A 15,883-nucleotide genomic window follows, 5' to 3' on the forward strand; every position below is an offset into this window, starting at 1 on the left:
ACGAGATGCGGGCGAGCGTGACTAGTTACAGTCGCAGTCAAGCGTAAAGTGATGCGTGCTGTTATTTCAACGTGTAGCCATAAGAATCGCCTACATAAATGCTTCATGGACGGGTTCGATGACATAGTGCTGCTGTTATTAAGTTAAATGCCAACCAGAACATGATAACAAGATCCCATTTTGTGGCCCTAAGAAAAACATTAATTTTTAGTGTAAAATATTTCATGTGTAGTGTACAAAGCAAGTCTTGGTTTACTGGTGATCGTTTGGATATGACCATGTAAATTTTACCTCCAAGATTACAGCAAGTCCATTTAACAGCCAGGGCTTAGATGTTGAAGAAGACAGAATGGACCAAAAGGCCCAACCCCTGATAATCTAACATCTTTCTTTCTTATTTTTTTTAATCTTTTGTTGCTTTCTGGAGTTGATGTTATTCGTCACTTACCATACATATTGGTGTGACTGGCGGAGGAATTAATCTACTCGTTAAAAAGCCACAGCAACATAAGATCATCCAGAATTCACAAAGAGCACGAGAAAATGCAGGTCAACGCTGTTAAAAACCCATAAAGCAATTTATAAATAGCAAATCACAACAAATAGTTTTCCATATCAGAACCTCATGTAATCTTACCGTTGTCCACAGATCATTTTAAACGTAAAAAAAATAACAAGATATTTACCAGCCAAATAAAAACCAAGTACAACTCAGGACTGGTCAACTACACCAATGGTAAGCGCAAAGTGTGCGTGTGCCACTACTTTACGGGAATATATACTTCAAACGTTATAATAAAAAAAAAAAAATTCCATCCAGACGCTCCTCTGCCTTCCCTGTGTTGTAGACGACATTCTGTGTTAATACAGACTTGTGGCTGATTTCTGTTGGCAGTCACAGGGCACACAAAGTCAAGAAAAATTAAAGTATACATGTAATCTAAACAACAACGAAATTTGATGTCAACATATTCCTAGCCTACATAAAATTTCTATGGGAAATTTTTAGAAACGATAAAAGAAAAAAATCACTGAATATCACACATATGCGAAGAAACATGTTTGGGGATTTATCAAAACAAAAATTGTGTTCTTGTAAGAAAGCGTACCCACTTTAATTAATTACTAAGAAAATGCTATATTATCACAAACATGTTGACGATTCCATTTCATTGTTGAAAAAGGAATGTAAATGTGATCAATTACGTTGCTGTGAAGATTAATGCTTTTCACATTAAAGTAAACTTCACTGTTGAAAATCAATATAAAGCGGTAATGAATTTTCTTGGCATAATTGCGGTAAAGAAGATGGCAGACAAAATTTAACATTTACAGGCGACCAACTCTGACAGGGCTCATTATAGACTCTGCATCACGTCATCCAACTACGTACAAAGTAGTACACTTTCGTTGCACAATCAAGAGGCCATTCAAACCACAATTAAGTGAACGGCAAAGAAAGAAACAAGTAGCCATTCTTAACCTAGTCGGTGTAAGTAATGGTTACTGTTGAAGAAGTCACAAGACTATTTCAGTAAACTGAAACAGAACATACACGGGAAACAGCTATTGCTTTAAAAGACAGAATCAAGTGCAATAAACTATTTATATGCATATAGAAAGGGCTGGGAGTCAGATACAATAGTTCAACAGTATCTAAAAGCTGAGTTAAGAAGAGTCTTTCGCACAAGCAAAATTCTTCGTTTTAAACTGAAACATGGTACAAACAAATCAAGTTAAAAGTTTAGTGAATCAGTTGTGTAAAAAATTATATGGAGTGACTGTCCTAAACAGTAGCCTATGAGGGGCAGACTCCTAGAATTATCGAGACCTGCTTTAAGAAATATACTTCACTACGAAACAATGATACAGCAGTGGCAGTGAACCTGGTTCCTACCACCCGCCAGCCGTTCCAGCTTTTGTAGTGGGGGCCAGTGGTACTGATTTTGAAAACATTTCATTAGGTTTTCATAAAATTTTGGTAATATGTTTGGTAAGCAACTACTATTATATGCTTTAAGTTGCTGTAATTCTGTTTGATAAAGTTTATAAAGTGAAGTTACTTCCCTCCTTTATAAATCACCATTACAGTGCGATGGGCGAGCTGTTAGAAAATTTTACTACTGATAAAGACACAAAAGGGGGAGGTAGGTGGAAAAAGGTTGACTACACCTCTAATACAGCATCCGGAGACCAGCTAAATGAGAGTAAACACTCGTTAGAGATACATATTGAAATTTTACACACCGTCTTAAAGATCGTTTCTTCAACATTTTGGAAGAACTTGAAATCTATGGACACTCATCTCAACGAAATAACTAAAATACTCAATATCCAGTGTGACTGCAAGAGGTCTGTGTACTTTCAGAATTCTGACGAAGTACTAATTTGGCGGCCCAGTCAGCAGTAACAGTCTGTGTTGGCTACAACCCCATTCGGAAGAAGACGACGTTAGTAGGTTAGCCACATTTCCTGGCAGCTTGGCATCGCGTCTGCGGGCAGGCGGAGACTAATGTACACAAGCAGAAAAACACACCTCAGACGCCCTGTGGTTCAAAATGGTTCAAATGGCTCTGAGCACTATGGGACTTAACATCTGAGGTCATCAGTCCCCTAGAACTTAGAACTACTTTAACCTAACTAACCTAAGGACATGACACACATCCATGCCCGAGGCAGGATTCGAACCTGCAACCGTAGCGGTCGCGCGGTTCCAGACTGAAGCGCCTAGAACCGTTCCTCCACGACGGCCGGCGCCATGTGGTGGAAACAGCGTGAACTCAATGTTTTAGGACAATTTTCAATTTAATTATGAATTTTAAAAAGACGTATTATGTATGAATATTAAAGGCATTTTCCCAAATAGCTTATCAGTTTTAAATTAATTACTATACTATTTTAGGCAATATCTTCGTTACAGTTCAATACCACCTAGTCACAACCCCTCACACATCCACTTTCCTTCCCCCCGTGCTCCCCCCCCCCCCCCCCCTGCCCCGTCCATCGTCCATGGCAGATAGGTTTGTGCAACGCGAAGTGGGATTAGTGAAATCCACTGACTGCTGTTACAAGTTTGCTATAGTGCTTTTCTCTTATTGTACAGCTTATGGTTTTGTTCTTTTACAGCAAAAATAAACTTTTCGAAATTCGTGATTAGAATTTTAAATAATTTCAATCTATAGATGCTAAAACATTAATGTTTTATTTTTATTTGCAGTTCTGAAGATAATCATAGCGTGATTAAATATAATTGTCATCAGCAACAATTTGCAGCTGAGACTGTTACAATAAATACTTTAAAAGCAAAGTTTTCTGCAGATGAAATGATTTTGTAAGGACCTGGCTGTGCGCTGATTCAAGTAGGCCCATTACAATGTGATAAAGTGTAGTTTATACCCATGATAACTAGATCCAAAAATAACGAAATAAAGCTGCCGATAAGAATGTGTTTTGCTACCAGCTGGACTCTTACATCTTCGTAGAAGCTGACAGAACGTTAAAGGAAAGGAGATTAGCGACTAACGTCCCGTCGATGATGATGATGTTTGGCTCGTGGAGCGCTCAACTGCGCTGTCATCTTACGAAGTCCCAATTTTTCCACAGTCCAATTTTTTTTTTTTGCAGTCCACTCTAGCCACAGTCACAAATGATGATGATAGTGATGGAATGAGGGCAACACAAACATCCAGTCCCCGGGCAGAGACAATCCACAACCCGGTCGGGAATCCAACCCGTTACCCCGTGATCCAGGGGCCGCAACGCTAGCCACTAGACCACGAGCTGCGTCCAGTCGATGACTAGGTTATTAGAGACGGAGCACAAACTCGGACTAGGGAAATCGGCCGTGCCCTTCGAAGGAACCATGCTGCCGTTCACTGTAAGTGATCTAGGGAAACAATGGAAACTAACTTTGGGCGGCGTCCTCCCAAATATGAATGCAGCATCTTACCATCTGCCACCTTGCTATGTCCAGCATGTTAAAGTACTAAAGGATGACGGAGTGATGAGTATGCAAGGAAGCGCACGACGCGGTAGTGTGCGTAATTTGAGCTAGCGGAACAAACATATCGGCGCTCTAATGACAACCTGCAACCACCTTCAGTGTTGCAGGTATGTTTCCGTTGCTGTGAACAGGAAAGGGAATATTTTCCGGAACTACCGTTTCAGAAGATTTAATATTAGATGAGTGGCCTCGCGCTACTCACAAAAACACGGTTCCCCTAATTTATTAGGGAAGAAAGGTATCACAGTAGGACCAGTAGTGTTTTTGGGTCGTTAATGCAGACATACCACGTCGAATTAGTATCTGCTAGATAGCAGTCTGTGTTGTTATAGTCAGACAACAATGCCGATAGATGTTTAATTGTTGTGACTTTTCACGTCTCTTAAACTTCTGACGTAGGCCTATATCTTATCCATGTCCGAGATCATACTTCGAAAGAACATCCGTTACTGTGTCACGTCTAAGTCCTTTCCAAAGACTAACAATAATAACAATATTAGTAATAATAACAATAATAAGTAAATAGATAAAATAAAAAGTGTATAATGACCACTGGAGGACACCTATTGTGAAAGTTAGTCAGACATCCCTCAAAGAGAAAACATAATTGTTTACGGCCGAGTCGGAAAAAGATGTTTCCTTGGTATTTGTTGACAAACAGTACAACATGACTTTAGAACGCATTTTCGAGGGTATTGTGAACGACACATTGTGGGCCGCAGCACAGAAAACGGTGAATACTTTTTTTTGTTTTTGTAGCACTTTGTTGTAACTTCAGTGCTCATTTTTTCGAACAGTGAGACAACAGTCCCCTTGGGCAATTCCAAAGCGTACGTGATTTTGCTTCCATCTCTCTTGTTCTGTCGGGCGTAAACAAAACAAGCTCGCTGCTCGGGTCGGTACCACACTTGATTTTCAGTGTAACACGTACATTCTACCGTTTTTTTTCAGAACGGATCGCATTATTCAGGCACGTGACATGATAGTTTCTCTCATTGCTTTACGTAGCATGAAATGGAATGGAAAGCAAACACAATAAAGACAGCGAGAAAACGCTCCCAGTCGTACTGAAAAGGAAATATTCATACGCCTATAGTTGGTGTACATGTTGTTTTATATCGGTAAATCTCTCGTAGTTCATGCCTAACGCCTGCTATAACGGTTCACGCATTCATCAAGCGAACCGCTGTCCGAATGCTGGAGCGACAGCGGTTTATTCGAATTATCTACAAAACACCAATCACCAACGGTATAGAGTAGGTAACTAAATGAAAATAGTGTTTACTCCTATCGAAAGCAACGAACTTTGCGTGAAAAATTCACAAAATAGCAGGCGCAACGCAGTGCAGCCAGGGTACAGTAATTAGCACGGATCTGTTCCACATTTAGGAAATCTGCAAAATATCACTGTGCATTGCATTGCCTAACACGGATGAACGCTGTTTCTATAAGCTCTGATCTCCATACCTATGACAAATTCCTTATGCTCTATGACGAACAGAAATCGGTTTCGTAATGATCCTGGGTTGATTTTTTTCAGTACTTGTATAGATATTGGATCATATGAATAAAAAAGGAAACACTCTCCACAGAAGATTCTCACAGCAAAAGAACATTCACAGGGAAAGTTCTCTATTTCGTATAAATAAAAAATTGGCAGTATATTCTCTGACCAGGGACTTCTTTCTCACTAACTCCCCTCCTTCTTGAGAAAGTTCTCTGTGTATGTTGCATCGCCACGTCCGACACAGGAAAGAGCGTAATCTAACATTTCATTCAACTCGCTCCAATTCGCAAACTATTCAACGTACAGTTATGGAACTGGCATGTTCTGAAACGGTTGTATTATGCTTTGATATTAGTTTTACGTGCGAAACGAATTATTAAGACGATATACGGACAGGTTACGAAAATGCATTTTCTGGCGACTTTACCGAATTTTCGGCGTGAGGGAAGCTTTTTTGTTATTGTAGTTAGATGAACACCTTATGCAACTATATCTTAAGAATATATTACATTTTGATCTACTCCAAACCGGAACTGTGTCAGACATTTCTAACATGAAATACTTTGAGTTAAATGTGATGCTCAATGGTTCGCTCGCGCGTCAAGTACCAAGTGGTCGCGCGTAAGGTTTCGTTACGAAAAACAAATCGCTAGGTTTGTTATTAACGAGTTATTAATTTTTCTGATCCGCTTACTTACTTCTAACATAAAAAAAATAAGATTTATCCGGTGAGAAAACGTGTCTTAAATAGGCCAACCGGTACTGGGAGAAAGAACAAAAGCAGTACAAAAACACCAACGTTTATTTTGAGAGCTAGATTTTAAATTTCTAAGGTAAACTTCATTTGGAATGAGTTACCAATAAGGCACTCTTATTAAAATTTCAGGACTTACGACAATGTAGTTTTGTTATGTAGCTACTTACAGTCGTAAACTACGCACTCCAGGCATTCAGCTGAATCTCCCTGGCTTCATTTCTATGATGATTATAGAAAAACTCGGTGACATCACTCTCATCGCTATGGCAGATGTTTGAAGCGTTACTGTCACTTATCACAGTAGTCATTTAGTGGAATAATCATCTGCTCCACTGAATTTTCCAAAATAGCTTCATTCTGCCATGTTGAAGTATATTTTAGGCTCCCTCATCAGATGTTTGTGGATACTAGAACGGTGTCTTTAACCATGGAGCAAAGCCATACACTTCATCTCCTAAAATTAATGCATTACTCTGTTAGTATCTGCCATACACCGAAGTTCCTCCATACCCTAGCATCATGTACAGACCCAAACCTTGTAGCCTCGACAGCAGTAAACATTTCACTATAACCATATGTCGCCTGCACGTTGATACTAGGAAAGCCCTTTCGGTTAATACATTCACCTCCATATACAGAAGGTTTCACGGTTGGTATGTCGTGCCAATAGAGATTCCCCACAGCACATGGAAACATACCTTGGCTGCCATTTGACTTTTACTGTTCCTCGTTCTCCTGCCTTTCTGCAAAATCGGATCCACAAAGCTGCATTTTGTGTAACATATGAAGAACGCCTGAGAATGTCAGTGACACAGTTGTCTGGTGTATATCTGAGTCTTCTCCTACAGCAGCCTGAAAATTTGGGTCTACTAAATAGTGCAATTGTTTCTTTTTTTTAATTTGCGTTCGTTTGAAAGGGCGCCAACTCTTCTTTCATGGTTTTCGGGAAGGATATGGTTCATCAGCCTAAATATTTCCATTGTTAAACTTTTATAAGCTTCTATTGTTTCTCCCATTTCTTCGGGCTACGAATACCTTTTTCATTCTCCGAGCAACATAAATTCTCCCATTTTTCCTAAAAAGCTCGGCGTAGAATTTAGCCTCAACAGAACTCACTCAGCTCGAAGTATGCTACAGAGCTCATTTCAGAAAACGGAGAATGTTCTCCACTTTTGAAAAATTTCTCTAACTTTATTCATATAAAATAGGAGAATTTTCTTCACGCCAAACAACTTCTCCCACCCTTTTACTCAAGCTGAGAACATTCTCTGGTGAGATATATTCTCCAACTCGTTTTATTCATGCGAACCTGAGAATGTTCTCCGAAATTCCAAGAGTAGGCGCACTCTCCGTTTTATTCATACGACCAATTAGATGATTTTACGCTTATTCCTATTTTTTACCCAAAGTTCATTACAGATGATCAATAAAAGTGCAGCTGGCTTGATGAACTCCGTTACACTACATTAATCACAGTAAGGCAAGGTAGAAAGTGGATCTAACATAAGATATTTATAAAAACGTATTTGGTAAAAATAGACTTTTTTAAATACGTTTTTACATAAAACAATGACCTGTACGTTATCTTATACGGACAGACTAACGTATTACGTTTCAGCTGACAAGAACCAACGTATAGTAAATGGTAATATATCATACACATGGACAAATGCACAGTATACTACTCAGTAATTTTAAAGGCTGATTAATATACGTAGCTCTCTGTTCCCCAATATTATGTACGAGAACTTCAGTGCCAATGTTGGTGTCTTTCGGATTAAATGAGATGTTTGTCAAAGACAGGATGAAGCGGTAGTTCTAACATTGAGATCTTCGTGGATAATATATGCAATAAAAAGAAATGTTTCACCAAGGCATCATAGAAATACGTATTGGCAGATGATTTCTACAGCTGATGCAGTTATTGATATTGAAGTACTGTCTGAAAAAAGCTGCACAAACTTACAAGTAGATCGTGATAAGGTACACAAACTCGTTTGAATCATACTTAACAAACAGAATACAAAACGTTTTGCTCAGTAATTCGAACAATGTTGGAAGGTAGAACATTTTACTGACTGTGGAGAAATCACAAACGGAGTCCCACAGGATTCAATTTTGGGTCCACTGTTATTTATTATACACTCCTGGAAATGGAAAAAAGAACACATTGACACCGGTGTGTCAGACCCACCATACTTGCTCCGGACACTGCGAGAGGGCTGCACAAGCAATGATCACACGCACGGCACAGCGGACACACCAGGAACCGCGGTGTTGGCCGTCGAATGGCGCTAGCTGCGCAGCATTTGTGCACCGCCGCCGTCAGTGTCAGCCAGTTTGCCGTGGCATACGGAGCTCCATCGCAGTCTTTAACACTGGTAGCATGCCGCGACAGCGTGGACGTGAACCGTATGTGCAGTTGACGGACTTTGAGCGAGGGCGTATAGTGGGCATGCGGGAGGCCGGGTGGACGTACCGCCGAATTGCTCAACACGTGGGGCGTGAGGTCTCCACAGTACATCGATGTTGTCGCCAGTGGTCGGCGGAAGGTGCACGTGCCCGTCGACCTGGGACCGGACCGCAGCGACGCACGGATGCACGCCAAGACCGTAGGATCCTACGCAGTGCCGTAGCGGACCGCACCGCCACTTCCCAGCAAATTAGGGACACTGTTGCTCCTGGGGTATCGGCGAGGACCATTCGCAACCGTCTCCATGAAGCTGGGCTACGGTCCCGCACACCGTTAGGCCGTCTTCCGCTCACGCCCCAACATCGTGCAGCCCGCCTCCAGTGGTGTCGCGACAGGCGTGAATGGAGGGACGAATGGAGACGTGTCGTCTTCAGCGATGAGAGTCGCTTCTGCCTTGGTGCCAATGATGGTCGTATGCGTGTTTGGCGCCGTGCAGGTGAGCGCCACAATCAGGACTGCATACGACCCAGGCACACAGGGCCAATACCCGGCATCATGGTGTGGGGAGCGATCTCCTACACTGTACACTGGCCGTACACCACTGGTGATCGTCGAGGGGACACTGAATAGTGCACGGTACATCCAAACTGTCATCGAACCCATCGTTCTACCATTCCTAGACCGGCAAGGGAACTTGCTGTTCCAACAGGACAATGCACGTCCGCATGTATCCCGTGCCACCCAACGTGCTCTAGAAGGTGTAAGTCAACTACCCTGCCGGCCGAAGTGGCCGTGCGGTTAAAGGCGCTGCAGTCTGGAACCGCAAGACCGCTACGGTCGCAGGTTCGAATCCTGCCTCGGGCATGGATGTTTGTGATGTCCTTAGGTTAGTTAGGTTTAACTAGTTCTAAGTTCTAGGGGACTATTGACCTCAGCAGTTGAGTCCCATAGTGCTCAGAGCCATTTGAACCAACTACCCTGGCCAGCAAGATCTCCGGATCTGTCCCCCATTGAGCATGTTTGGGACTGGATGAAGCGTCGTCTCACGCGGTCTGCACGTCCAGCACGAACGCTGGTCCAACTGAGGCGCCAGGTGGAAATGGCATGGCAAGCCGTTCCACAGGACTACATCCAGCATCTCCATGGGAGAATAGCAGCCTGCATTGCTGCGAAAGGTGGATATACACTGTACTAGTGCCGACATTGTGCATGCTCTGTTGCCTGTGTCTATGTGCCTGTGGTTCTGTCAGTGTGATCATGTGATGTATCTGACCCCAGGAATGTGTCAATAAAGTTTCCCCTCCCTGGGACAATGAATTCACGGTGTTCTTATTTCAATTTCCAGGAGTGTATATGTGAACTACCCTCCACTTAATATTCAACAATCAGAATTGGTACTTTCTGCAGGCGATAGTAGTCTTATAATAAATCCTGTCAGAGAGAGAGCAACAGAAGAGGCTGTGAATGATACTTTCCAAAGAATTACTAAACTGTTCTATGAAGACGGACTCTCCATAAATTTTGGAAAAAAAAGCACGCTATATTCTCTTATGTACAACAAATACAGGCATGCCAACAACTGATGTAGCACTTGAGCAGGAGTCAGTAGAATGCTCCAAATTTTTGTGTGTACATATCGATGAAAACTCGAACTGGAAGATGCATTTTACTAGGCTTCTCAGACAATTAAGTTCAGGTACTTTTGCTCATCTTGAAAGCAGGAATGTCGATACGTACAACAATAGAGGGAAAAATGACCTTATTACCCATTATTAAAGCTGTTAGTGGCTCAGGAAGAGTTCAGTATGTAGCAACAAAAATTTCTGATCAGTTTCCCAATACCATAAAATCTCTGACAGGTAACAAAGCAAGTTTTAAATCTAACATAAAATCATTTCTCCTGGACAACTCCTTCCATTCAATGGACGAATTTCTATTTAAAAAGTGGTAGCCTAGAAAAGACTTGACTTTAAGTGTAGTTGCATGACTAGGCCAAAAAATAATGTGTTCATTAATGTTAACGTTAATCATGTATATATATTCTGTATACTGACTCGTTCCCATCATTTCGATAAAAGAATCGATAAATTATGTATGATACATGTAACTAAGTAACTAACAAAACCAACAGTCTAGCTTTCAAAGTGGTGCGAAGGCTGGCAATTTGCTTTAAATGTACGAAAATGTAAAATTATGTGCTTCAGAACACGAAAATATCTAGTATCCTATGACTACAATGTCAGTTATTCACAATTAGAATCGATTAACTGATACCTATGTGTAACAATTTGTGAAGATATGAAATGGAATGTTCATACATGCTCGTCTATAGGTAACACAAGTGGTAGATGTTGGTTCATTGGCACTGTAACGGGTCTACTATATTTTGACATAACACTTTTTTCTTCAAGAGGTATCATATATGGCGCAATACTGTTGAAAGTCGCAAAATGGACGCCTTCGATTCTTTTACGCATCAGGCAAAGAGACAGTGAAGTGAATGTCACAAAGGTCAGAAAAGAAACATGTCATTGTCGGGAAACCTAAGAGGCAAAATCGCCAATGTTGGTCATCCGGAGTAGCGCAGATCGACAATTTATCTCCGAACACGATGCGACGCCATTCCTCAGCAATCTATGCTTCCTAGTCACAACATTACCATAAATGGTGTAATGGCAGTCTCTGCTTGGGACAGCAATTCCCGCCTGCTGACAGTCTCCGACCAATGTTGCAGGATAACAAAGGATGTTGCACGAAGTTCCTTACGTGTCCTTGTATGGGAGAAGCAGATCAGAGTAATTTACGCTGTTCTTAATCTAAAATGTGGTGATCCTCCCTTACCATGAACAGACGTGGTCGCCAGAATCTTGATTAATATGCCTCTCCTCACAACTCTATACAGTCCAATACTCGGCCAGTGTCAGGTATGATTGTCCATATCTGTATATTGCATGATTAGACCAGCTGACTGAATGGAGGCCCTTAATGAAATCTGCTTCAACCTCTGTCTTGCTGTCTTTTGCAAGTACGCGGTTTCTCCATTCCTCGACAATGATTACTCAACATCTGACGTTGTTCACATCTCTTATATAAACCAGCAGTCTTCGTAACAACAATAATCACAAACATCAATGAAGCACTATAGTGGGTGTTCTACTTAAAATCGAGAATTACAACTCATTATTTACATACTCGTCAATCGTGTATACGTGTACGAAGTTAAGTTGATGTCCGACCGTACCTTTTGGATGACAAACTTATTTTCGTCAGGCTGTGTAGCCATCAAAACTGTTTCTTTGAGTACGTGTGCAAGAACATGCTAAGAAAATAAGGAAAGAGTTATTTTGGCCAGTTATTTAAGATTTTAAGTATCCTATAGTGGGGCTAGTAATTTTTAACCGTATCGTACCTCTCCCCACCAAAAACACATCAGGATTTTAAAATTTCATGGGTAATCTACACCGAAGAGCCAAAGAATCTGGTACACTTATCTAATATCATGTACGGCCCCGGAAATCACGCAGAGGTGCCGCAACACGACGTGGTGTGGCCTCGACCAATGTCTGAGGGAGTGCTCGAGGAAATTCACACCATGAATCCTGCAGGCTGTCCATAAATCCATAACAGTACGAGGAGGTGGAGATCTCTTCTGAAGAACACGTTGCAAGGCATCCCAGATATGCTCAATAATGTTCATGTCTGGTGGCTAGCGGAAGTGTTTAAACTCAGAAGAGTGTTCTTGGAGCCACTCTGTAGTAATTCTGGACGTGTGGGGTGTCGCATTTTCCAGCTGGAATTGCCCAAGTGCGTCGGAATGCACAATGGACGTGAATGGATGCATGTGAACAGGCAGGATGCTTACGTACGTCTCACCTGTTAGAATCCTATAGAGACGTATCAGGTGTACCATGTCACTCAAGTGCACACGCTTCACATCACTACAACAGAGCCTCCACCAGCTTGATTTGTCCCCCGCTGACATGCAGGGTCCATGGATTCACGAAGTCTCGATACCCATTCTCGTCCACCCGCTCGATACGATTTGAAATCTACGTTTCTTCGTTGAATGGTTCGCACGTGACGTTGATGGCTCATTGAAATCTGCAGCAGTTTGTGGAAGGATTGCATTTCTGTTATGTTGAACGATTCTCTTCAGTCGTCGTTGGTCTCGTTTTAACAGGATCTTTTTCCGGCCGCAGCGATGTCGGAGATTTGATGTATACCGGGTTCCTGATATTCACGGTACAATCAAATGGTCGTAAGGGAAAATCTCCACTTCATCGCTATCTCGGAAATGCTGTGTCCCATCGCTCGTGCGCTGACCATAACATCACATTCAGTCACTTAAATGTTGATAACCTGCCATTGTAGCAGCAGTAACGGATCTAAAAACTGCGTCAGACACTTGTTGTCTTATAAAGGCGTTGCCGACCGCAACGCCGTATATTGTCTGTTTATCTATCTCTGTAATTAAATACACATGTCTATACCAGTTTCTCTGACGCTTCAGTGCAGAAGATGAAAATAAATTTTCTTTCCTTTCTCTCTACAACTGTGCTACCATGCCTTTTATAATGGAGATGGACTTCAGAAACCTACTTACACTACAAAGAAATTTAGCATTCATCTGGAGCTGAATTTGGCTGAAAATTCGGAACAAGAGTAAAAATTATATATCTTGACTAATAAATCAAATAATTTCTATTATGTGACAGCGTTTCCTTCATTTTAGTGCATAAGGACATAGCTACACGTGTTTTCTGACAACTGACTGACGCTAGAGTCTCATAAAACACATCAAAAATTTCGTCTGAGATTTCTCTCTGATATGATACAATGTTCCACATATTAGCTTGCTGTTTGAGTGAGTTGCAATGAAATATGTGTTTAATTAGGAACGAATCTTGGCGGCAGCAGACGCCACCCGAAATTTAAATCGGCTGAACTAATCACAAGCCGGCCGCTGTGGACGAGCGGTTCTGGGCGCTTCAGTCTGGTACCGCGCGACCGCTACGGTCGCAGGTTCGAATCCTGCCTCGGGCATGGATGTGTGTGATGTCGATAGGTTAGTTAGGTTTAAGTAGTTCTAAGTTCTAGGGGACTGATGACCTCAGATGTTAAGTCCCATAGTGCTCAGAGCCATTTGAACCATTTTTTGAACTAATCACGAAGCAGTATACAAATATCGTCGTACACTTCAGAACAACAGGGGTTGAAGGAGAGCGTCTATTCTAAGTGTACTAACTGTCATTCCATTTCACTCTCCCCGTGCACCAGTTACAATGGTGTTATCAGGTTCAAGTTACTATATGAGAGTAATACCATGTTTGGAAACTAGTGTCAACTGCAAAGATAGTTCACTAAAGTATAGAATTACAAGTTATAATTAATTTGAGAAGGAACATCTAACGCAGAAGACGGTCAGCTTTATAAGTTAATATTTATTCCGCTAGAGGAGCTTCACGTGTATTGCTTAACTTTTTGTCCTCCGCAACAGACGATTCTAACGATTAGTTTAGTCTCTCGTTACAGCAGTGGACTATAAGACTTCAATAATTAAGAGGATACCAAGGGATGGAGGTAAAATTGACACTGTATCTGAGACGTAATCATTAGTTACTATAGCAAGATAAGTAAATGAAAGCACTACATATTTGGGTTAAAATGAAGCACAATTAGCAAGCCATTTTAAGTCAGACATATTTAATACTAAACCATAGAGAAATTCACACTAATGCTGCTACATAGCTACTGCGTGGTGTTGTCTAGGAGAGGGAAGACTAGGCCCAAGTAAGGGTTGAAGATCATTCGTGACTAAAATATTTACTGAACAACCCATGCTCTAAAATATTTACTGAACAACCCACGCTTAAAAAATGAAACCAATTAAGAAATATTTACTAGTAAGCGTACAATAATTAATTAAAACACATTAAAAACAATAACAACAAGTTTCAAAGGTGATCAAATTTCATAAATGTGCACATTCCAGAACGTGTGCTGCAGTGTTTACTTTTCATTTAAGTAAGACTTTAATACACTGTCGCACTGACCCACATTGTAGACCTACATTGTAGGCCTACTGTTAAAAACATAGGAAACCCAAAATGTTGTATATGGTTATGCAAATATCTATGTTGAGGGAAACAATAAGCTTCGCACTTAACTAACAGAGTTATTGAAGCAAATACCGGTACTTTCAACAACCCATATCACAGAAGCAAAGAAATTTGCTGCAGTTCCTTGAGAATTAATCACTTATCACTATCAATTCCTGTAATGGGATACCAAGTAACAGTTAGGACACAGTAAATTTTGTAGTACAAGGTTATGTGACAGAAGAACGATGCAAAAAATTTAATACAGTATGTATACTTCAAAACGAGAGCTACAACAAGAATTCGTGTCACAAACAATTTGGCAATTCAACTCGTATTTTCTGACTACGTGTTGATATACAATTTCTTGGGGTCACAAAATGTTTCACAACACTACTGACTAAAGGAATGAAAACTTACTAAACAATAACTTTAAAATTTACATTCACTTTCCCAAAAGGACACACATACACATTTCCAAAAATACATAATTCTTTCAAAACAGAAAACAATACAGATATAATATTGCGTCAAGCAATATTTTTGGCCACTTGATTATTGTTGATAAAGAGACAGCGCAACCCGCGACCTCTGAATCCAACCGACTGCTCCCAGGTAATTAGTAAGCATAAATCAGATACAGAAACCACCCGGATAAGAGAGAGACAATTCTGCTCGTGGCGCTAGTAATTGCTAGTCTAACCTGGCAAGAAAAAGGAACTCTAAGTTCAACAAATAACCAAATCATAGATGATCTTTAACCCCTCAGTCATGGAACTGAACACAATATAGCTTATGGCTACGAGCGTAATTACATACACACCCACATATCAACAAAGAGGCGGAAACCAATCCCTCCAGTATTAATTGCAAAACACACACACACACACAATCAGGGACTTATTACTGAGCACAGACCAAAATTTCAACAAGGAGATAGGGAGATAGGGAGATTCTCACGCCAACAGTGATTCAGTTTCACAACGCCTACTGACGTAACGGTAGTAAGGAGGAGCTACGCGGGACGTAAAATCAACAGGATTTGAATGGATGCTCACGGTTGACAAACGAACTTCAATTACATTAGCAGACAGTACCTTAAATA

The sequence above is a fragment of the Schistocerca nitens genome, chromosome 5 (genome assembly GCF_023898315.1).
Source record: "Schistocerca nitens isolate TAMUIC-IGC-003100 chromosome 5, iqSchNite1.1, whole genome shotgun sequence".
In the NCBI taxonomy this organism is placed as follows: domain Eukaryota; kingdom Metazoa; phylum Arthropoda; class Insecta; order Orthoptera; family Acrididae; genus Schistocerca; species Schistocerca nitens.